The sequence below is a fragment of the Pogona vitticeps genome, chromosome 5 (genome assembly GCF_051106095.1).
Source record: "Pogona vitticeps strain Pit_001003342236 chromosome 5, PviZW2.1, whole genome shotgun sequence".
In the NCBI taxonomy this organism is placed as follows: Eukaryota; Metazoa; Chordata; class Lepidosauria; order Squamata; family Agamidae; genus Pogona; species Pogona vitticeps.
The window spans coordinates 93830468-93854140 of NC_135787.1; the positions used below are offsets into that span (position 1 = coordinate 93830468).

General features: G+C 42.6%; 1 long non-coding RNA gene across 2 annotated transcripts; it reads right to left on the reverse strand.

Annotated features, from left to right (window-relative positions):
- Positions 1 to 9339: 9339 nt before the first annotated feature.
- Positions 9340 to 23247, reverse strand: LOC140707471 (uncharacterized). Of its 2 annotated transcripts, none has more exons than XR_013545567.1 (2): positions 23015 to 23247; positions 9340 to 9718 (listed from the first exon to the last, which is right to left on the reverse strand). It is a non-coding gene; the product is annotated as an uncharacterized LOC140707471 (long non-coding RNA). The 2 variants fall into 2 exon arrangements; XR_012087559.2 differs by having other exon boundaries at positions 22906 to 23105.
- Between the last annotated feature and the right edge of the window lie 426 nt (positions 23248 to 23673).

The window sequence follows — 23673 nt, forward strand, 5'->3', positions numbered from 1 at the left end:
AAGAATATTCTATAGAACAGTCCATAGAAAATAGTCCATGCATAGTCCTTAGAGAAAAATCCCATAAGTCCAAGGATAATCCAGTATAGTAAAGGTTAGTCCCATGTGTCACGAATGACTGAAGGATCGGTCTTGAAAGACAATGTCCATAGGCAAAAAGTTCCTTTTTCAAGAGTAACTGGCAAGGGCTTCTCGCACCTTCCCACGATGTCATCCAATCAGAGTTCGTTACTAGGCAAACAGTCCTGTTGCATCACATGACTTCTTTCCCATCCGCACCAGATGTTATTTGGGTTACTGTAGTTTATCAAAGAGTCACAACAATTCCCATGTAATCACACCGAGTCCTTTTTCTCAGGCTATCAGAATAACATTCTCTCTGCTCGCCTAGAAAACAACTTGTCAGCATAGCAAAGATACTTTATACAAAGAAACAAGATGGAACCTCTCTGGCTCATTTCTTAATTACAAAACCCATATGCCTTAAAAGATTTTAACTCAAAATCCCATCTCATCACAATGATTTCTTGGTGTGGCAACTTGGAGAAGAAAGTTCTATAAGGAATGGGTGGCATGAGCAGATGTCCTGAGGGAAAGATGCTCTGACAAATAAAGGGGCCCCAGCCCACGAAGGACTTTATAGACTAATACTAAAACCTTGAAACTGGTCTGGAGAACAACACAAAGTCAGTGCAGGTGAACCAGAACTGGCAAGATGTGGTCAAACTTGTTCCCATCTGACACCAGTCTAGCAGCCCCATTCTAGATCTGCTGCAATTTCTGGGCCGGCTTCAAGAGCAGTCCCATATATTTATTTATTTACAAGATTTTTTTAGTCACACCATTACCAGTGGTCTCTGAGCATATACGTATATAGACAGCATTACAATAATTGATCTTGGAAATCACCAGCACATGAACCAGTTTTGTTAATGACTCACCATTCTGGTAGAGGTGTAACTGGGCAATAAGTCTCAGTTGGTTAAAATGATCTGGACATGAACAGAATTTGATGTTCCAGAGATGGGTCCAGGAGCACCCCCAAATTTTGAACATGCTCCCTAAGTGGAAGGAAAACTCCACCCAACTTAGAGAGAGTCCCATCTAACCCTTCCAGAGGGCCTCCTAATGACATAACCTCTGTCTTATCTGAGTTCAACTTCAGCCTATTAGCCTTCAACTATGGTTCATCTATGTTGGAGCTAGGTTGGGATTCGTTGGGTTTGAGGATGCTGGGTGAGGCTGGCCTACAGCCCCCCTTTTAATTTAAAGTTTAATAAAAAAATCTGTTTGCAAGCAGCATCCTGTGGCCATGTCATGGAGAGGGGAACTGGGGCCACTCACAAAGCTGCATAGCCTGATCTTGATCATGTGCAGTTGAGAACGACATCCAGAAGCCCAGCATGAGAGGGAGACCATCAGCTTATGACAAGGGTTGACCTTGATGCTTTCTACAACCCGTTTGAGTGCCATGTCTGGCACACCTCACCTGGGTGCTACCCAAGATGGGTCAGGCTCTCCACAGGGACTGTTTCAGTGGCTATGCAGATCTCTGGAGTCTCAGGAGGTTAAGGGCAGTATAAAAATAGGAAAAGAAACTCTTAGTGAAGGGGAGGAGAATGAGGAAGAAGAGAAGTGGAAAGAGATGTGGGCAGATGGTCAGCGATGGCCAGAGGATCCCTAGTAAGGAAGAACCAACTTACTGCTAAAGGTTTAAGTTGAATTGTCCATTCCATGCATGTCCACAACATGCAGGAATCAGATGCTCCTTGATTAAGGAGCATGAAGGAGAAAAACAATGAAAACCTTGCTGGTGTAAGTAAGTGCTCTTTTTAATTTATAATATCCACCTGTGGGATAGTTAGGGGAAAAGGGATTCAAAATTTAGCAGCTTACCAGGCTGTGTTTGACAGTTCAAGAGTGCAGTCTCAATAGTAAAAAAAAGAAAAAAGAAAAGAAAAGTGTGCCTTCTAGTGGCAACAGATAGTTTTGTTATCTTTCTTTTCTTCTTTTCTTTTTGTGTTTATCTTCTTTTTCATTAATCAATCTTTTCATTTTATGTTTGTGGAGGGTGTCTATGGGTGACAGGTACACTCTTTCAAGAGTTGATAAATTAGCGAATTTAATGAATTCAGACATTTTCCCTTTTTAATCTTACCACCATTATTAATTAATTTTCCAATTTCTAATGTTTAATTTCAATTGATTAATTTTTAAACATCATGTTCGAAGTGTGGTATATAATATCCCATATGTGCCACGACTCTCTCTCAGGGATATCAAATAACCAACAGTGGCTTGTGATCTGAAATGGTGGGTTGGTGACAATGTTATTTAGAGTGAGGCACTACTCCCCGCTTGGATCACACAGGAATCTGGAAAGGGCAACATTCATATTGTTGTTGTTTAGTTGTTAAGTCGTGTCCGACTCTTTGTGACCCCATGGACCGGAGCATGCCAGGCCTTCCTGTCTTCCACTGCTTCCCGGAGTTGGGTCAAATTCATGTTGGTAGCTTCAGTGACACTGTCCAGCCATCTCGTCCTCTGTCGTCCCCTTCTCCTCTTGCCCTCACACTTTCCCAACATCAGGGTCTTTTCCAGGGAGTCTTCTCTTCTCATGAGACGGCCAAAGTATTGGAGCCCCAGCTTCAGGATCTGTCCTTCCAGTGAGCACTCAAGGTTGATTTCCTTCAGAATGGATAGGTTTGTTCTCCTTGCAGTCCAGGGGAGGTTACCCAGTCACAAAATGAGATCAGATTAGTCTGGCAGGATTTGTTCTTGACAAATCCATGTTGGCTTCTAGATATTACTGCATTGTTTTCTAGGTACTTGCATAGTGACACTCTGTGGGCAGACTGTTCCAAAGGCGAGGGGCCACTGCTGAGAAGACCCAGTTTCTTGTTCTTTCTCTCTGGGCCTCCCTTGGAGTTAGGCCCCTCAGCCACCCTTCCTGACTAGAATGAGTGATTCTGGTACATCTAGGTGGGAGGAGGCATTCTGCTAGATATCGAGGTCCTAAACCATTTAGAGCTTTATATGTCATCATTAACACTTTGAAATCAATGCGGAAACAAATGGGCAGCCAATGCAAGGTGGCCAGTGTGGGGAAAATATGCTGATATTTTCTTGTTCCACTGAGAAGTCTGACCGCCACAATCTGCACCATTTGAAGCTACTGAATCAATCTCAAAGGTAGCCCCAGAGAGAGCACATTACAGTAGTCTAATCTTGAGATTACAAGCGCGGGGAGCAGAGTGGTGAGTGCCTCAGCATCAAGATAGGGATGCAGCTGGGCCATCCACCACAGATGGAAATAGGCAGAGTGGACCACTGACACCACCGTGGTTCCCATGGTGAGTACCGGATCCAGATTGACCCCCAAGCTGTGAAACTGACTCTACGCAGTGATAGTCACTCCCCCAAAGGAGAGGGAGTTTCCCAAACCACCAATGGAGGGGCTACCCACCCTCAGGACCTCCATCTTGTCCGGGTTCAACCCCAATCCATTCTTCTGCATCCACTGAAATACAATCTCCAGGCAGCACTGAAGGGACGGAACGGCGTCCACTGTGGTTTGAGAAAAGGAGATGTAGAGCTGGGTGTCATCAATGTGCTGATGGCACAAAGCCCCACAACCCCTTATGACCCCACCCAGCGGCCTCATGTAGATATTAAACATCATTGGGGAGATAATCGAGCCCTGCAGAACCCCACAATTGAGACTTCATGGGGCCGAAACACTTTTCTCAAGCTGTACTCTCTGAGGATGATCCTCCAAGAAGGATCGGAGGCAGGCAAGCACCAGACCACCGATTCCCTACTCGGAGGGCCCCATGGTCAACGGTATCGAAGGCAGCTGAGATATCGAGGAGGACCAACAGATACATTTTGCCCCTGTCGGCCTCCCTCAGCAGGTCATAAAACAGGGCGACCAATGCCATTTTCATACTGTGGTGCAGCCTGAAGCCTGGATGGAATGGATCCAGGGCATCGGTTTCATCCAAAAGAGCCTGAAGCTGGTCAGCTACCACCCTCTCTACCACTTTGCTGAGGAAAGAAACCTTGGTGACGGGCCTATCATTGCCAATGTCATCTGCCACCAAACTTGGTGTCTTCCTTATGGGCATAATGAGTGTCTTCTTGAGGGCACGGGGAACTTTGCCCTCCTGGAGAGACCCATTATTGCTGTGGCCCATTCGGTTGTTGCAGGTCTGGCTGCTTTGATTAGCCAGACTGGACAAGGGTCAAGGGAGGAGGTAGTGACACGACAGTGGTGAAGCATGTTGTCCACCATATCTGGCGTCACAGGCTGAAAGAGATTGAGTCTCAATGGACAAGTGGAGCGCTGGACATCTCTGCTCGATCTACTGTGTTCAAAAAAGGAGAGAGCTCCCGGCAGTTGGCTTCCACTTTAGATTTTAAAAATGCTGCAAATTGGTCAGGTGAAATACTAGTAGGAGGCCCATCACTTAGACCAGTTCCGGATAGATCGTGAACTATACGGAAAAGCTCCGCCTGCTGATTTGAAGCTTCGCTTATCCAGTCAGCGAAGTGAACTCGACTGGCAGACCTCACATTAGTAAGGTAGTGGTTAGTTGCAATCCTGACAGCTTTCTGATTATAATCCGTTGGATTCCGTCTCCAAATACCTTCTCTTGTTTTGCTTCATAGCTTGCAGCTCCAGGATTAAACCAGGACGCTGGCCGAGCTCTGCAATGGAGAGGACATTTAGGAGGGATTGTGTCAAGAGCCCTGGTGGCGGCAGCAAGCCAGCCATTAACCAGATCCTTGACAGGAGTGCCAGTCAGATCAGCCGGAATCCCTCTCATGAAGTCCTGGAATCCTATAGGATCCAGTAGCCTTCAAGGGCGGACCATTAAAATAGGTCTTTGCTCCCTGCGGGGTGGGAGAGCCACTGAGAGGTTACACTTTATTAGGTGGTGATCTGACCATGACAAGAGAACTGACACAAGGTCAGTTACCATCAGACCACACTCACTTCACTCAGTGGAGAACACCAGCTCTAGGGTGTGACCACCCACATGGGTGAGGCTGTTAACATGTTGGGACATGTCCAAGGAAGCCATGGTTTCCAAGAACTCAAGAGCCAGATCAGAAATCTCTATGGAACTTGCTTCTGGGTAGCTATGTATAGAATTACTGTCAGAATGTCATGCATTGCTTTTAAATGAACACCCAGTTATTTGGATAAAAACATCAAGTGTTTTAAAATGTAAATGCAATATTTATGCTATTGGTGTCTTTTTTGTTCTCATTCTTGTAGAATTTGGAACAGAAAGACAGGAATACAGTAGCAGATACAAAATAAGGAAGTTGCAACAGTCTAGTTCAAGTCAGAGTCATATCCTACCTACTTTCTGAAAAATATTGGGTAAGAAATAAAACAAAGAAGCAACCAAGTAATTGCAACATTGAAAGTGGATTAGAAATGTCATTATCCAAATGAAGGTGGAGGTGGGCACCTCAGAGTCCTGGCATTCAGGGTTCCTTCTCTCTGCCCTCTCTTTGTAGGAGATTTAATTGGCAGCATTCAAGCAATGTGCCTATTGTTTCAGAGCAGAGGGTCTACAATAAGTTGTGTACCCAATTCCAGAGATGAAAACAATCCACACATGATGTCTCCATCTTATCAAAGTACAAGCATCTCGTATAGCATCTATTCATTAGCTGTCATTCAGTCCATGACCTAATAGACAAGCTGATTCAGGACTTGTACAGCCTCACCTAAGGATGTGATCAAACACAAGTTTGTCTCCGGTTAATGCAAATTTCTGCATATCACACCTTGCCATTTAAATCACTGGCATTTAATAATCCTGGGAAAGGGGCACTTCAAGTGTCCACCCCATCACATAACCCCCTTTTCTTTTACCCTTCTTTGCCATTATCATCAACCTCTTACTCACCCCTTTTTCTGGCATTCAAACCCCTTCTCTTTCTTTCTTTTAAAAAAAGTCTAGTAATTTAAATAATATTGACTTGATAAGACATGGTGAGCATTTTAATTAATGATGTATTGGTTTAGTGCTACAACTACAGCTAAATTAGGTGCAGCAACAATGTATATCCTAGGCCAGGATAAAATATATATTTAAAATACAGTTTATAGAATGCATTGCAGTTTTAGTCCTTATAAGTGCATAAAGAATGCAGCCAAGAGGATAGAGTTCAGTCCCATACAATATATCATCAGTGATATCATCTTGACATGCCCACCATGGTCCTAAAGAATCAACATAAGAAAGACAAAATAATGCATGGAGCATCATGATAAAAGATGTCTTTCTGGGTGGCTGTGACAGTAGTGCTGACTTTAGCAAGAGGAACTTGGTGGGAAATGTGGCAATCCTGTTCTTCTGAGAAACATCTCTGAAGCCAAGCAGCTTCTAATGCTGCTGAGTGTTGGGGGAGGCCACTCCATTCGCTGCCACTGAATTCTGAACAATAACAAACAAGAACTGTGAAGCTCTGGAACAGGGGCTGTTCCAACAGGGACTGGCAAGAGTGTAGAAAGAGTCTCCATGGAGCACATAATCTCTCCTTCCTAAATTCCAAACGTTCCCATTAGTCCAATTGCTATGACAGCACTGTCTCTATGACAACTATTCAGCCAGGAACACCTTGCACAACATAAGCAGAGAAAATGAGAGTGTGTATGAGAGAGAGAGAAAGGAGGGCATTTAAATGCTTCCTTTAGGACTATTAGTAAGGGAGCCAGGCCTCCCGGAATTCAAGCTAGGAGGTTAAAGTCTCTTGCCACTCCTTCACACTCCCGTTTCTTCACCATGTAGATTTTATCAGCAACAATATAATGTGAACTGTAATGAGGCTGGTTTGGTCTCAAATGGGCAATTGACCCACTGACTGAATCCAATTGAATACTTATCTTGGCACCAATCCATATAGATTGCTATACAACAGGAAACACAACCCAAAACTTCTTAACTAGCAGCAATTTGCCACTAAGATGTATGCCAATGAATTAAGTGCTGGTGGAATTAGGTAATAGGTTTCTGGCTATCAGTTTCCCAAGAGTTTTGCTCTTTTAACCAATGAAAATTGCTAGCACTGCTTTGCTGATATGGATTTAAACAATTGGCTGCATTTTTGGACTTCCCTTGGGTCATGACTGTAGGGATTGCCATGATGAGCACCTGTATTGCATAATCTATTGGCACCTACACAGTAGCTTTTCAACCTCCTATCTTTCAAGCCATGCTTTTTCCTTTCCTTCCCTTTCCTTTCCTTTCCTATCACACACATTTTGGAGGCCTAATTTTGGTGTGTATAAAGCAGGAAAAACAGGAAAAATAAATGCAGCTTGTTTCTTTCTTTTCAGAAAGGACTTCAAGAGCAGCTCCATGTAGGGTCCATTACAATAATCTAACCTGAATGTAACCTTGATGTTTATCTCTGAGGCTAAGTCAGGTTTCTCTTGACTGCCTATTTCAATAGCTGTTAGTCTAAACTGGTTTGCAGTTTTTTGAAACTCAAAATATTCGGACCAGATACTTATGAAGTATTTGACCTTGAGGGAAGAAAAATAGAAAATATGTACAATGTATCATTTGTTGTTGTTGTTGTTGCTGCTGCTGCTGCTGCTGCTGCTGTTATGTGCCATCAAGTTGGAACTGAGTCGTAGTGACCCTAACAGGGCTTTCACTTCTACAGCCTCAGTAAATTTCTGTTGCTGAGTGAGGATTTGAACCCAGGCTTCCTGAGTCTTAGGACATCACTCTTATCCACTACACCACACTTGGTATCCTAAAGTATCATACAATCTCAATAAAATTAATTAAAAATAAAGCTAGTGGTACAGTGGAGAAGGAAGATTGTCACTGTAGAGTGGGAAATTAAAAGAGAATCTCAGACTAATGGGGAAAGATGCAATAAATGGTCAAGACAAAATACTATTCAATTCTTTAAAAAAACCCTCTCCAGTTTATGAATGCGAGGTCTTGTGCTTCTGTGCTCAAGATTCAAAAAGCCACGAAATGGCCTGTTATTCCTGAACAACATTGTGATCATGTTGCCAGCAGGAAAAAGGAAGGCAAGCTTTACACAGCAAAGGGCAGCCTGAATGTTGACAACAGCAATGACAGCAGTCAAGATGGTCAACAGGATACCCTCTTGTGCTCACTGCCATTCACAAAGTGACACCACACAAGGGAAAATCTTAGAAGCGGAGTCCTTTTCTTCATCAGTTAACCACTTCTCACTTGAACACAAAGCAGTTGTCAGGGCTGTTTTTCACCAGTGTTAATGGTATGATCAATAATGCAGCAATAATGATGAAGCTGCAGCAGCAGAGGTTATCCTAGGGAGTGCTCTTCAAGCTTCTTTTTTTCTTTAATCTCTCTTTTTGCCCCCCACAAATTATACTGGGCAGTACTTCCAAGTGATCTTTTCCAAATAAATCTTTGTGCCTGTCACCCTTCTCTAAGAAGTTAATTTGGTCACAGCCCGTTGGTCTCACATTCATGCCAGCTGAGCAGGAGGAAAGCTTTGAACCATCTCTTACATAAGAGAAGCAGAGGAGAATGCAATGCAATCTGAATGGCTGGTGAGAGGTTGGGTGACTCCTCTGGAATGTGGATGATGCTTGAACTGGCAAGTTACAAGGAATACCATTTTGCTTAAACAGCAAACATCTTGCTGGCAAAATATTTTCATCTTTTTGACTTGTCTACCCTTACAGAAGAAAAGCGGGGGGAAGGCTGAGTGAGATAGAGCAAGGTACAGAAACTTTGGGGTAGTTGTGAGAATCTGTTCACTCTTGCTTGCACAGTGTGTTTCCTGGGGGAAAGCTCATGGAGCATATTGCTGAAGGAATTGAACATGCAGAAGTTACTGGGTGTCAGGGTCCCTGCCATGGAGGCACAAGAATTTCCAGCCATTTTTTGCAGGTGAGAGAGAGAAGCAAAACATAAGCAAGCTAGAAACATGATCACAAATGTTCACCCTACTGGCCTCCTTCTAAGAATGAAATCAGGACTCTTCCTTATTGATTTAATTTAACATTTCAAGAGAGACTGACCAAGGGCCTCTGTGGTAAGATAAGTTTCAGCATCCACAGATTTCTTGATTCCATTTCTGGTCTACGTACTCCTGCCAACCCAGAGATTAGGGAACGCATGGCTCTGTAAATGTTGCTGGAGTGCAAACTGAGCAAATCCTGTTTCTGTTGGGTCATACCAACTGCCCTACTACCAAGCACCAGAATACTTCCAATGAAATTAAATTCAAAATCTGTTTGGCCCAAAACAATGTGTCCAAGCACCATGGCTAGGGCTATGTAAGGAGCCCAATACACTGGAATTTAAGTGTATCCTTTTTAAAAATTAAGAATATATTTCATTATCTGTATAATACACAAATGCAAATGTGGATTGGATGCATATTGTGTTCATAAATCTGTGTTTCAGGACTTCTGATCTTTATCCTTGTCAGAAGTGCAACAATACAATTAATAAATATGTCAGATAACTTTGGTCCATTGATTGGCAACATTGGTAGCTGCATTGGGGCAGCTACCATCAAATCTTCAGTCATCCAATGCCGTTTGTACAACCTCACATTGATGCATTTGAATTGGATTGATCAGCCAACAGGTGCTGTCATTGCCCAGGGGATGCCGGAATATGTTCAGATTCCTTTGTGAGTCTCCTTCCATGTCCTCTAGGCCTGGTAATGTGTTCTGCAGAAAATAAATTCACACATTTGAATTGTGCAAATAAAAACATACCTTTCAAAATTGCATGCAAGAATGCTTTAGCCAAAGAAAAGATGCATATATATATATGTATAATTTGAAAAATACACACCTTTTCAAAATGCAGCAAAAGGTACATACATATGTTCTGTTAGCATTGCCAATATGCATCCAGTGAACATGGAATGGATTTTGGAGTCAAAAAAGAAGAACTCCCATGGCAACAGAGATGTTCTCTCTTTTATTTTTGCCTATGTCATTTGTAAGCAGTTTCTTATCTGTTTCTATTCTGTCATTTTGAAGAAATTCTCACCAAATGAACTTGCATTTTCCTGCGAAATGCACATCTTTGTACCTTTCCTGTTGCAGGTTTGAATTTTTGGTTAAAATTCTTCAAGCTGACAAGCAGAAGTGCAGGGATTTACAGAGCAGAGTGAAGTTCCCCAGATTAGTCCACCCCTTTTTCTCATCAACTGGCATTTACAGTCTCAGTAACTCACCCAGAGACATTTGTAAGAAAAAGAATAAAAAAGGTTTCATTACTTAAAATTGAACAGATCAAAAGCAAACGGACCCATATGGTTCCTTTCAGTAACAGACTTCAACAGACTCACAACTGCCAGCAAACATCAAGAGGATGTAGCAGAGAAGCAGAAGAGAACAATTGGTTAGTGCTGGATAGACTGACAGTCACCCTAGCCCAGAACAGTTAACGGGGCATTCACATTGCCCGGAATGGTTATTAAAGAATTGATTTAAGAACCAAGGTTTTTTAAAAAAGCTCCTGCCAGTCAGCTAAAAAAAAAACTTATTTTACATCCCAATAAAAATTGGTTTCATCCCTGTGTTCTGTAACCAGGATTTGTAAATTCACTTTGCTTTGCCTCAGAAATCATCATCATCAACAACTTCAGCCAAGAAGGCACAGTGGGGAATCCAACTCCTCCTGACCTCTAGCTCTGCAGCCAGATACTGTATCTAAACCAGCTGAACCTGGCCATTCAGATTCAGTTTGAATCTCATATAAATCAATCCAGCCCAGGCTGAGTTTGCTTGTAATTTGTGATTTGTCCTGATCTGGTAAACAACCCTGCTAACTAATTTGATCAAAGAATTCATTTACACAGAAACATCTGAAGCTGACAACACACAGAGAGAGAAGTTTTCTAGGCCATGAGCTGCTCCTAGTGCTTGTGGAAGGCTCACCACCAGCCCAAGCGAGGTTTTTGCCCAGGTTCTGCAGGTGCAAGGCTCACGCTAACTCCAGCCCTGGTGCCCTGCTCGCTGCCTCACTCCAGATGGGCTGATGAGCTCTAGTGCATGCAGCCAGAGGCTCCCACCCCAGTCTTCTTCCCTCCTCTCCTTCTTGGCTTTTAGATGTGCTAATGGGCATGTTGGACACACAAACCCCTTTGCAGAAAGGCAGGCACAGGGAGCTGGGGCAAGAGGGATGATTAGGATTTAAAGCCACCTCAGAAAAGAAAAGAAAACTTCCTCCCCATCTAGTGCTATCAGGCACCTAAAATTTCACCAGCCTGAGAGGAAGATATCACAAACTTTAGAGAAATGTGAAAAACAAAGAATGCCTGTGGTCTTGTCCCTGTTTTTGTACTCTTAGTGTGAAGAAAGGGGAGTCGCTCCAAAATGCTGATTGAACAAGCCTCTCTGCCAGGAAGGAGGTCACAGCGTCAGGAACTGAACCAGTCAGGGCAGACTCAGCGGGCACGTCAATGTTCCCTAGGTTCCCACAAGCCTGGAGGTCATTTGCCATTATACCCATTGTGGCAAGTATAAAACCACATTCCAATTGTGTAATCTGGGATGAGTTTGAAACCAGCACAGACACCTTTAGGTTTTCAAGGCTTCAGCAATTATGTAGAGGAAAAAATAAAAAGTGCAGGAATCCTGTACACTACTAGGCTCTCTGTTCAGGGAAAGACAGTGAGGTGTGGTGGGGTAGGATTTGAAGAACAAACTAAACTCATTCACATCCAATTTATAACTTGGTATTTACCTAATACATAGTTCCATTTCTTTATCTATTTTCTACTGCTTTCCATTTGTGTTTGCAGGCTTGTCAGATGAGGCATTCAGTTTTCACTGACATAAAAATAAGTGAGGCATTCAGGTAAAGTATTCACAGCAGGTGAGACATTCAGCTTCAGCTTAAAGAAAGACAGGCTTGCAAACTTGAGGCCTATTAGCAGAATGCCACATAGCCCAGAGTGAAAAATATAAGCTCAACCTCCTGTAAACACAAGTGATTAGTCTTGAAATATACCAAAGCATGAGCTAGGTATGTTTCCCAATAATAACAAAGATTGTGAGCTTCTTAGCTGACTGGATAACTCAGTAGACTGAGTACCTTAGTAGCCAGATGGCCAGTATACAATCCAAATAAATAATATAATAATATCTGACTGTTCAATTCAAGAGTTCAATTCTTCACTATGCTTCCAAAGACAAGATCTCATCTGTGTGGCCTTGACCAAGCTGCACAGTCCTGGGACACCCCCAGAAGAAGGGAATGGTAAATCATTTCTGAGTATTCTCTACCTGGAAAACTCTGGAAAGTATCACTGTATGTCCAAGCTGAACTGATGACATGCAAGTATCATCATTATTATTGGCTTAATGCAGGAGCCAAGATAGGTACCAAGGGGAAATTACTGAACTTTAAGGAGTTCTGTAAGACTGTTGATTTTTTTTTCAAAAAGAAGGAATATTTTTCTTGAGCACAGAAAAAAGGAACAGACCAAGCAATGGGATTCAATAGCAGTCTTCATAAAAATGTAGGTGGAAACCAGGCACGAATCACACAGTCTCCAGTAATACCAGAACTATGAGAAACAAACAGGAACTCAAAATCTTAATTTAGGAGGGTAAGTATGATTTGATAGGGATAACTGAAACTTGGTGGGATAAGTTCCAGGAGTGGACTACAGTAACTGAAGGCTATAAATTGTTTTTTTAAATAGAAAGAATAGAAGAGGAGGTAGAATCACAGTATATGTTAAAAATACATGTTTCTGCACAGAAATACAGGAGAATGAGCTTGGTTGTCTCTTTGAGAGCTTCTGGATAATTATAGTTTGGGCAAAAAATTAAAAGGTACGCAGTAGTTGGGTTCTACTACCAACTGCCCAACAAGGAGAAGATGCAGGTGAAACCTTTGAGAAACAAACTGCTAGAAATTCAAAGACACACAGTTACTACACTATGCCTTTCACCCACCTGAGGCTATGCACTCCTGGAGTAAAATGTCTGCACCAAAAAAAGAACCATGGGAGATATTAATTACTCTATCAGACAAAAGCAAAGAAAAAAGAGAGAAAAAGAGAGACAAAAATGTTGTGACACTTTGAAGACTAATGGCTATACAATATTTTAACGTGAGCTTTGTGGATCAAGTCCACTTTCTTAGATACTGTGGAAGGTCTGAGGAAGTTGACTTGATCCATAAAAGCACACTTTAAAATATACTAGCTAGCCTTTAAAGTGTCATGACATTTTTGTCTCGTTTGTTTTTGTTGTTGCTTTTTGTCTGATATGCTTGCACTAATTAACATGGCTCCTTCTTTAAGGGCATCAGGTTCCCTGATCTCTGTTGGGGGGCAAATTCTGCCAAGTGTGGCCCTCCCAATAAATTCCTGGCTTGTGTTTCTGATAATTTTCTCCTACAAAAGTGTTGGAAGAAACTAACAGATTAGCTATCCATGGCTTGATTATAAATAATAGGGATAACTGAGTGCATGGTTACACTAGTGAAATAAATTGAGAGCTGGATCCGGGGGTCTGAAATCAGTTTAAAGTCACATGTTTTTTGGGTTGGTGTCTGTGTCCTCCTGGGACAACTTTTAATCTGGGTGTAAGATGTGTGGTATATCAGTTAAGGTAGCTGCACAGGATTTTAAAAGAATTTTAATATCTTACTATGATGCTCCATCTTCCAGGGTTTTGGCCTCCCAAGCTATGCAGTTCTGGAGTGAAATGTCGGCGGGGGGGGGGGAGCTAAAATAAAACCCTATGCTGCTATAGCTGTGAGGAGACACTATGGTAGCTGGCACACATCATCCTGGAACTGCTTTTGAGGTTTTTGTTTTGCACCTGCTAGCCCACATGCTGGCTGCCTCTCACCCCTTTTGCTACCACTGCTAATGCCCATCCAAAATTGAGGTGACTTATGTGGCAGGGACAAACACTATGTTCTTTTTGCTGTGGTCTGATTTTTAATATTTGTTTTAATTTTTACTTTTTTATTATTTTTTAAAAACTGACATAGTGCTAGCTCAGTGTTGCAGATAGAAAAGAAACTGTACCAGATCAGACTGCAGGGTTACCCTGCAGCCTGAAACCTATTATCTTGTCAAACAATACTTGACAAACTCCACATACTCCAACACTGGTAAGAAGCATACATGCAAAATTGATTCAAAATAATTTCATTATCAAGCTGACATAAACAAACTTAAAATCAATTTGAAGCATGATAAACTTGACACAAACATTGCAGTATTTCAATGTGTAGCCAAACCCTCAGCGGATAAAGTAGCAGTAAGGGGAATTAAGGAGGAAAAAAGATCATGTTATACTTGAGTTCTTGATTTCAAAGGAAGCAAAAGCAGAGTGTAGCCACACACTGAAAGTTAGGAAAGCTAATTTTAATTAACTCAGAATAATGATAAAGCAGGGCTCATGGCAGAAAATCCTAGCAAGGAAAAGAGTCCAAGATGAGTGTGAGTCTCTTAAGCAGGAAATTCTAAAGGTACAACTGCAGATAATTACAACAAGAAAAGAAGGTGGAAGATAGCCCCAAAAAATAGGCCAATGTCACTTCACAAAAAGCTTAAAGAAGACCTGAAAACAAAAAAGGGACACATATAGGAAGTGGAAGGGAAGCCAGGCCACCGAGGAAGAGTTCTGATGGGTACCAAAGAATTGCTGGGATAGCATTAGAAAGGCAAAAGCTCTGAATGAGTTGAGGTTAGCAAGAGACGCTAGAAGCTACAAAAAAGAGATGATAAAGAAAAGGAAGAAGTATTCATTTCCTAGTTTTGCTCAGTTTTCTCCCAAAAGAGAGTCTATGATCCTCCAAGCAAATGTGAAGTGCAAAGAGAAGGGACTGGACTGTAGTTTGAGACTGACAGATAAATAGTCATAATACTGAATGAATTTATGTGCCCAGGTCCTGATGAACTGCATCCAAGTGTTGAAGGAACTTGCTAAAGAACTCTCTGATTTACTGTCTATTATTTTCTTGAATTCATGGAGGATGGGTGAAGCGGGTAGAAATGGTGAACCACTCCTTGAATATCTCACTTATCTCAAAAACCCTGTTAGGGCTGCCATGGCTGGAAGTGACTTTGTAGCACATAATAAACTCCCCAGAGTAACTCATTAATCTGCTTCTTCACAGCTGTTTGCTCTTCTGCCTATCATTCTGCCTAACACATTCCACACCTAATAACTCCCCAATGCATTCTCATCAGACAGGCAGTCATCCAATGGTCTTATTTCACATCCTCTGACAGAGAAGGGTATGTTTACATCCATACTTCATACTGTATGCACTTTATTTTTATTTATCTATCAGAATTATGGGCCTGAGGTTTTTCTTTTCTTTTTCTCCTAAATACATAAAAATAACAATGAACTATCCCAGACCAGACATACATCTATATCTGAAATTGAACATGGTGCTTTTCTTTCCCTCCCCCTATTCCAGTATCTTTCCCCGGTCCTTTTTCACCTTGCTGCACTGTCCTTTTTGGTTTCTATCCCCTGCCTATTGTTTTCATCTAGCTTTCCAGTCCTTGCTCCTGTCTGTTTCATGTAGGGCAGTTTGAAATCCTGCATCTTTACTTCCAGAAGACAAGTGCTAGCATTCTTGCCTTTCAAAAGAGAGGCCCAGAACATCTGCCAACCTGGGAGAGCAGTGTGTGTGAGAGAGAGCAAGTGCAACTTGCTGCACTTCATGTGGGACTCTGGTCTGTGGACTCTCGCCTCTTAGCAGGACTATGATCTCACTCTAAGCCCACCATCTCCATCTTCTCCTTCCACTGATGTGTGCCATCTGGTTGGAGGAGAAGAAGACTTTAGAACCAGGTATTCTGTGGGGGTGTCTCCATCATCAATGGGGATACCCCCAAAAAGGGTGCCACCAATGGGGAGGTAGTCCTTTAGGGGAGCAACTTTGGGGAAGACGTAAGGGTGGAGGCAAGATTCCTGCTTGAAGGGACTCATCTCTCTCTCTCTCTCTCTCTCTCTCTCTCTCTCTCTCTCTCTCTCTCTCTCTCTCTCTCTCTCTCTCTCTCTCTCTCTCTCCTCCTGCTAAATGCAGACATGCCTGTAGGCTGCCTCACCCAGTGGAAGGACAAGCTACATCTCTCTCCGTCTCTCCCCCCTCCCCCCCAGTATATAGCACATATTGCTGTGGACGTGTAGGTCAGCATGCAATCCAGAGCCTCCCATTTATGCCCATATAAAGCCTTTTTTGTCTTTTCATCAGACTTTAAAAAAGCTGGCATCTTATCATCTCCCCTCTGACCTTTTTGTATCTTTACATGACTTTACAACATCTTTCCACAGCTACATAAATAGAGTTTGGATGAGAGAAGCTCTGAAAATGATGGGAAGGGGAGGTGGGCCAGGAAAAACTGGATACAAGAAATAGGGAGGAGGGAGGGCAAATGTAGAGAACAAAGGCAGGTGTAGCAAGATGTAAAAGGACAGGGAAGACCAGGGAGATGGAATGACCGCCTCTTCAAAAGGCACCAGCAACTGCTGTCCCATGCTTGCCTGCCTGTGCTGATATAACTTTTATGTGCTATTTTACAGGGTCCTTTGGTATAATCAACAATTCTGTCATGGTGGTGCCATATTCTCCGAGTACTTGATTTGCTAAATCATTGGTGGGCAATTAGGAGGTGGGGAAGAACTAGGTCACATGCCGAATTGTCACTGAAGGGCTCTTGGCGGCACACTTTGGCCTTGAGCCTATGGAACCAGGCTGAAGTAGCACAACACACAACCCCTTCTCCCACTACTCCTGTTCGGAAACTTTGTCATGTTGGCTTTTCACCTAAGATGGCAGTTAGTAGTGTCACATGAGTAACAGCATCCTTCCAGTCTGGGGTAGTGAGTTCTGACCTTTCTTAAAATAGTATTTCTATTTGGCTGGCATTTTAATTGAACTGTCTTACCTTTCCATCAGATGTTACTAGGAAGGGAAAAGAACTAAATACAAACAAACAGCTGTTCTCACATGTCCTACCCACTTCCTAAGATCTAGTTAATTTATTTTGCCTATCCCTCAACTGTAGAAAAGAAATGCTTTCTTTTTAAGAGATCATCTTTAAAGAAAGTGTGATGAACATGTTGGGCTTCAGCTCCCATCAGCTCCATCCAATGGGGCCAATGGAGAGGAGTGATGAGAGTTGCAGTCCAATGAACATCAGGAGGGGCACAAATTCCCTATTTGTGTGTTTGTGTAACACACCACTTTTCTCTTGTTGCAGGGTAAGCATGGGTATACTATGCAAATACCCATAGTATCAGGAAAGTATTCATGCAAGGAAAGGTGGGCCCAACAGAAGAAGCCCTAAGCTTGCAGGGTCTTGGTGTAGACCACTCAGACTTGGTGACAAAGTAGATGACATTACCAGGAAGAAAGCTAAGGAATTCTGCCCCACAGCTAAGGAGGAGCAGGCATGTGGTGATGGGGTCTAACCCTCCTCTTGAGCAGCCCACAAGGCTGCAGGAGAAAATCAATGCACCAATGCACAATGCCCCTCCAAACTGTTTCTCTCTTATATTGGGGGGCTTTTTAAAAAAAGCATTGTTGTTGTTTTAAAAGAAAAGCAGTGTTAAGTGTTTAAATATAGAAACAATAAATAAACCACACAGACATATTCTGTGGTGTTCTATCCTTTTGTTAAGTAACAAAGTTGGTGTATGGGACAAAAATTGATACTACTGAGAATGAACCTGTGTTGTTAGACTATGACAGATAAAAGTAGTATCAAACAGTGATGCAATAAAAAATCAGAATAAATTCAGGCTTGATTCATAGGGACTCCCTTATGTATGTAAGGATCAAGTAAAAACTATGCAATTAACAAAGGTAATTAGTAATTAATAATAGCAATGTGCTATCAAATCATTTGTGATTTATGGTGACCCGTTCCAGAATTTTCCAGTTACAGTATACTCAAAAACGGTTTGCCATTTTCTTCTTCTGGAGGTGTCCTGGGACTGTGCCACTTGCCCAAGGCCACACAGGGTGGCTCTTCTCCTGGAAAGGACCATGAGGAATCTCCATATCTCCAGAGCTAATTACCAAAGCCAAAATTGAGAGACCAAATATTTTGTATGTGGCGGGCAGATTTAATTCCTATGCAATGGATGATCTTATAATTGCTTCTCATTTCTGAGGAAAATTTGTTCTAAGGAATTTGTTCTTCTCTGTGCATACTTCCCCCTCCACAATCCACTCCCATTCTGCATCCTGCCAGCTGATGGTTGTGTTATATCTGCCTGATATTTTCTGTCTATCCCCACTTAGCACCTCACTTTAGCATAACAAAGAACTGAATCCGCGGTGGGGCTGTGCAATTGTTTTTGCTGAGCTTTGTGAGACAGGAAATGGCTTCCCCAGCATACACTACAACCTGGGGTCACTGGGAGACAAGCTTCCCCTTCAGACCCCCCCCCCCATAGCAGGCAGCCTGGCTTCCGCCAATAGAAATGGGGATGTTCATGCCCAGAGTACACAATGCAATATATTGTACAGCTCCCTGGAGCCCTCATATGGACCTCAACAGACAATCACAATAACAAGCATTTCATTATGTACACATGCCAGAGGCGATTTCAAGGGCTTCTGCTCCTTTCAGGGTGATAGAAATGTCCAAGGCCAGAGAAAGAGTGGTGAAAGAAAGCAACACACCACCTTCCTTGTCCTTGTCCTCCAGCCATCTAGCAAGCCTCAGGCCCCTTCTCTCAGAAGCAGAGTTGCTCTAAATGGAACACAGGGCACAGCATCCTTAGAGTGGGAGGGTGAAAGAGAGCAAGGCAAGGGGGTGGCAGCTTTCCTGACTATAACACGTTGGCGGTGCCAGGCCAAGTATTTCATGGGAAATTACTTGTGCTAGACCACTGGAAGAGAAGACTGAGGTAAGAGGGAGGACATTCAGAGGTATGGCATATTTGATGATCTTTTAAAACTATCAAACAAGATAACAAAGAACACAGAAATACGTGTTAGAAAATATATCATTAGAAACAATATTGTTGGTGGCAGTGGTGGTATTTATTGTTTCTACTTTACATAGAAATATGGGTAAGATCTCCCCTTAAAGCTTAAAAATGCTCACACAGAACACAGATATATTGTCCATGTCATAGGTAATCTCTCTCTCTCTCTCTCTCTCTCTCTCTCTCTGTGTGTGTGTGTGTGTGTGTGTGTGTGCGTGCACACACACACATACACATTTTCAGAAGCAGACTTTCTGAGATTGAAACAAAACCATATATTATTGAATACAGATACAGTGAGGTACATATCTTTGAGGATCAGTCAGCCTGGAAGAAAACACAAATTTCACACTTGCAGCCACTCTTTCAGAACACTCATGTGATCTGGCTTGTCTCATCTTTGCCCTGTCATCAGGAAAAGGATACAGGCTGGCTGAGTCATACACACAACCACATAAGGGAGGGCAGCCAGGCTGGCATGGTATGAAAATAATAATTTGTTTCTAGGGCCCACTCTGTCTAAATTCCCTTGCAACCATTAGATCCCGGCCGTGAAAGCCTTCGTGAATACAATGTTGTTGTTGTTGTTGTTTAGCTGTTTAGTCATGTCTGACTCTCCGTAAGCAATAGTGACAAGTAAAAAAGGCAACCTTGCTTCTGAAGGCAGAATAGCAGAACATAGAGGATGGTGAAATTGAATGCAGACAGGTCAGAATCCATTTTATACAGAAGTCACTGATCTGCGCATGTGAGAAAAATGTTCAAATGGGCCGTGTCCTATGTAAGCTAGTACAGCAGGATTCAATTGCCCAGACGACTTGGGCAGCTCTGAGAAATAATGCTGTTGAAATCTTTTATTCACATCATGTCTTAGTTTTTGTGTGTGTTTTCCAGCTATACAATAGCTTTTTTCCAAGTGTAGCCAGAATTGCATATAGCATCCCAGGTGTGATCACCCCAAAAGTATAAGAGTTGTGTAAGAGTTATATGTCAGAAGCAGTTTATTTTCAATGCCTAATGATGTCAGACATAGAATTTGCCTTTTTTAAAATTTAAAAACACCCAGTCACACACTGAGTCAACATTTTTATAAATAAAAATGGTTTAGGATCAGACATGCCATCTTTCCTGACTGCCCACTTCTCAAGTGATGAAATGCTCTTGCCTCCATAGCTCACTAGTCTACAAGCAAGGCAGATCTGTGATCTCAGACTAGTGAGGTGCAGTGTAGAAGCTCACACTGAGGCATAGCATGAGTGGGTTATGGGGCACAACATGCTGCAGGTAAGGTAAAGGTAAAGGTTCCCCTTGACGATTTTTGTCCAGTCGTGTTCAACTCTAGGGGGCGGTGCTCATCCCCGTTTCCAAGCCATAGAGTCAGTGTTTTTGTCCGAAGACAATCTTCCATGGTCACATGGCCAGTGCGACTTAGACACAGAACACTGTTACCTTCCCACCGAGGTGGTCCCTATTTATCTACTTGCATTTGCATGCTTTCGAACCGCTAGGTTGGCGGGAGCTGGGACAAGCGACGGGAGCTCATGCCATCGCATGGATTTGATCTTACGACTGCTGGTCTTCTGACCCTGCAGCACACAAAGGCTTCTGCGGTTTAGCCCACAGCGCCACCATGTCTCTTTTTACTATGATGCAGCAGGTACCATAGTACATATCAGAGTGACACTACCTGAAAATTAATCTCTACTTTTTTAAAAATTAACTTACTACCTGTATTTGTACCATGCCTTTACATCAGACATCATCACAGGCAGCTAATAATCATGAAATGCACAATTAAAAATAATGTAACATAAATGCAGGATAAAAATGAATGCCTAAAAAAGCAGAGAAGAGCATATAAACCTAGTAGGCAGTCTAGATTTACCTTTAATTTAAATTGCAAATTGAAATACTGAGCAGCACAGAAAACAAACCAGCTTTATAACCTGAAGAGCTTGTATGTGGCCATAAGTGAATTATCCAAAACAGCCTCCTTTGGCCAGTTGTTCAACTGGATACAGCAACTCTTACACTCTTCTGAAAAGCCAAGGAGCCAAGGGAGAGGTCAAGAAAGGCATACAGGAGAAAACAGCAGTTCAGGTCTATAAGGCATAACTAGTACTTCATACCCAGTAATAGACCAGCAGTCAGCCTAGCTTTGTTAGTGTAGGGTGCATGCAACTCCTTTGTTTGCAAGGAGTTGCATGCACCCTAGAACTAACTGACTGAGGGTGTGCAGTCCAGAATTTTCTGACAGTCCAGAATATCCACAAAGCTCTCTTCAAGCACCATATTTCAAATTAATCTAGTTTTTCCTGTTATATATCTTTACTGTCCAGCTTTTACTACTATACGTGGTGATTGGAAACACAAGAGTGTGGATGGTCTTGGTCTCCAGAGACACATCCGGACAGTTGGTGATGTTTTCAAATTGCTACGTTGCTGCTCTTCTGAATCACAGTCTTCTAATTTATTGGCTACAATCTCCATTTGGCTAGATAATTGAACTAAAGCCAACAAAATCTCTATTTCAATTCCTTCATTGTCAGCATTAAAATAATTTTTTTCTATGGTCATAATTTTGGACTTATTGATATTCAACTGCAGTCCTGCTTTGGCACTTTCTTCTTTCACTTTCACTAAAAGTCTTTTCAGGTAGTTGTTGCTTTCTTCTAGTAAGAATGTGTCATCTGCGTATCTTAAATTATTTATGTTTCCTCCACCAATTTTCACTCCTTCATCTGAATCTGGTGTAGCTTTCCCTATGATATGTTCTACATAAGGATTGAGAAGGGGATAAAATGCACCTTTTTATGATTATAGAGGTCCCTAATGTTGGTTATTATGTGTGCAATCTGCTTTTGACTAGGTAAACCAGAGGAGCTAAGGGAAAAAAACAGAGCTTATCTCAGGAAAAGATGGAAGGAAGGCTAAAAGCATCAACTTGCATGATGATATAGAAAAACCAAGAGGAGGAGAATACACTCAGGCTATCAGTTTTCCTGTTGCCTCCCCCTGTTCAGATCATCTGCTACATGCCATGGTATTGTATTCCAACATATTTCTCACTGGTCACTAGTTTTTGATTCTTGGTTTGTGAACAATGAATTCACAGGAATTTATGGAATAAAACAGCAAAGTTACTGTATGGAACCAGCATGCCTGAATTGAGAAGATTTCTATACTGTAACAATCCTTTTTTGTGCACACATCTTTCACAGCTGCATTTGCACCAGGAATGCACAAGGCAACAGCATTAGCAGAAATCTTTGTCTCATGCAGGAAGCCTTTGCATGTGATCCAGCCTGATCTGATTTTAGAGGCAAGACCTCCACAAGAGACAAGGTGCAAGACTGCAGAAATGGCCGTTTCCCAGCCAGCATGGCTGGACTTTGGTTTGAGCTTGTCCTCTGCATCCACTGTATGACCGTTTTTGACAGCTTCATAACTGCTCTATAGAGGTGTAGGCAAGCTGCACTCCAAGTCCTTTTTCAGCTTTTCCTAGAGGCTGCCAGCAGCAATAAAGAGTTCATTGGGGGGGGGGGGAGGGCAATCCATTCGATCGCAAAGGTACAGCAATAAAATCTCATCTTCTATAGTTATATCTTGACTGAAATCGTTGGCACAAATACAAAACCCAGAATCCATGCTGAATATATGTCAAAGCTAGTGCTTTGTACACATGAAATATTTAGTAATTCATAAAATATGCATAAGGACCCGAGCTTTCGCCAAATATTACATTCTAGTTAGCCTGGAATATATTGCCACTTCCATTCGCCCATGTTTCATTTGGTCTGCACTGGCACGTGGTAGATGAGCCCGGGACGTCCCCTCCCCTGCCCCCCGCCCCCCGCCCCGCCCGCATTCATGGGAAAAGGGGCGAGGGTTGCGCCGGGACGCTTCCTGAGACTGACCTAATTTCCTCCTCTCTGCATTTCTCCCAGATTTCTTCCTTCCATTCTTTCCTCCGTCAAGTCAGAACTGCCCGGGAGGAGCAGGAGCTTATAAGGCCCTTGGACTTACCAAAAGCAGACCTATTAATAACTGTGCAGCGATATATGTCCGAACCCCCTGACATTGCTGGATGTCATCCACTCGATTTGTACCTAATTTTAGCCTGCCGTAGAGACGCAGGAAAGGGAAGCCGGCCCGCTCCCGTGATTCTGGCTGACGTAACAGGCTTATTGGCTATTCCTCCGCCGCCGCCTGGAATTCGTAGATGTTCCTCCCGTAGTGATCTCATCGCTCTTCCAAGAACTCGTGTCTGTCTGACTCTCCCTCTCCCCCTCCCTCCCTCCCTCTCTCTGTTAGTGTTTTCTCGGGGTTGTCCAAGATACTTTGTTGCCTAAGGCAGAACGTGAAATGAGGTTCACCCATCAAGATGTACATTGCCCTTGAAGGCTAGATTTAAAGGAACATTTTACTGAAATTGGATGCAAGAGAAAACAAGCTGCACTACGAGGCCAACATACCTCCTCCTCCTCCAAGTAGGGTTGAAGGCAGAGGCAAATAGGGGAAAGGAGCCGTCTGTTATTCGCCCCTTCAAAACAAAATGCTGTACTGTAATACTGTACTCTTATTGAATCACTAAAAACTTGCGCCTGTAGCAGACGTCCACGTTTTCTGAAATGTTCCTTCAGCATTAGATGGCATGCAACCCAGATTTTTAAAAATCCCCCGTG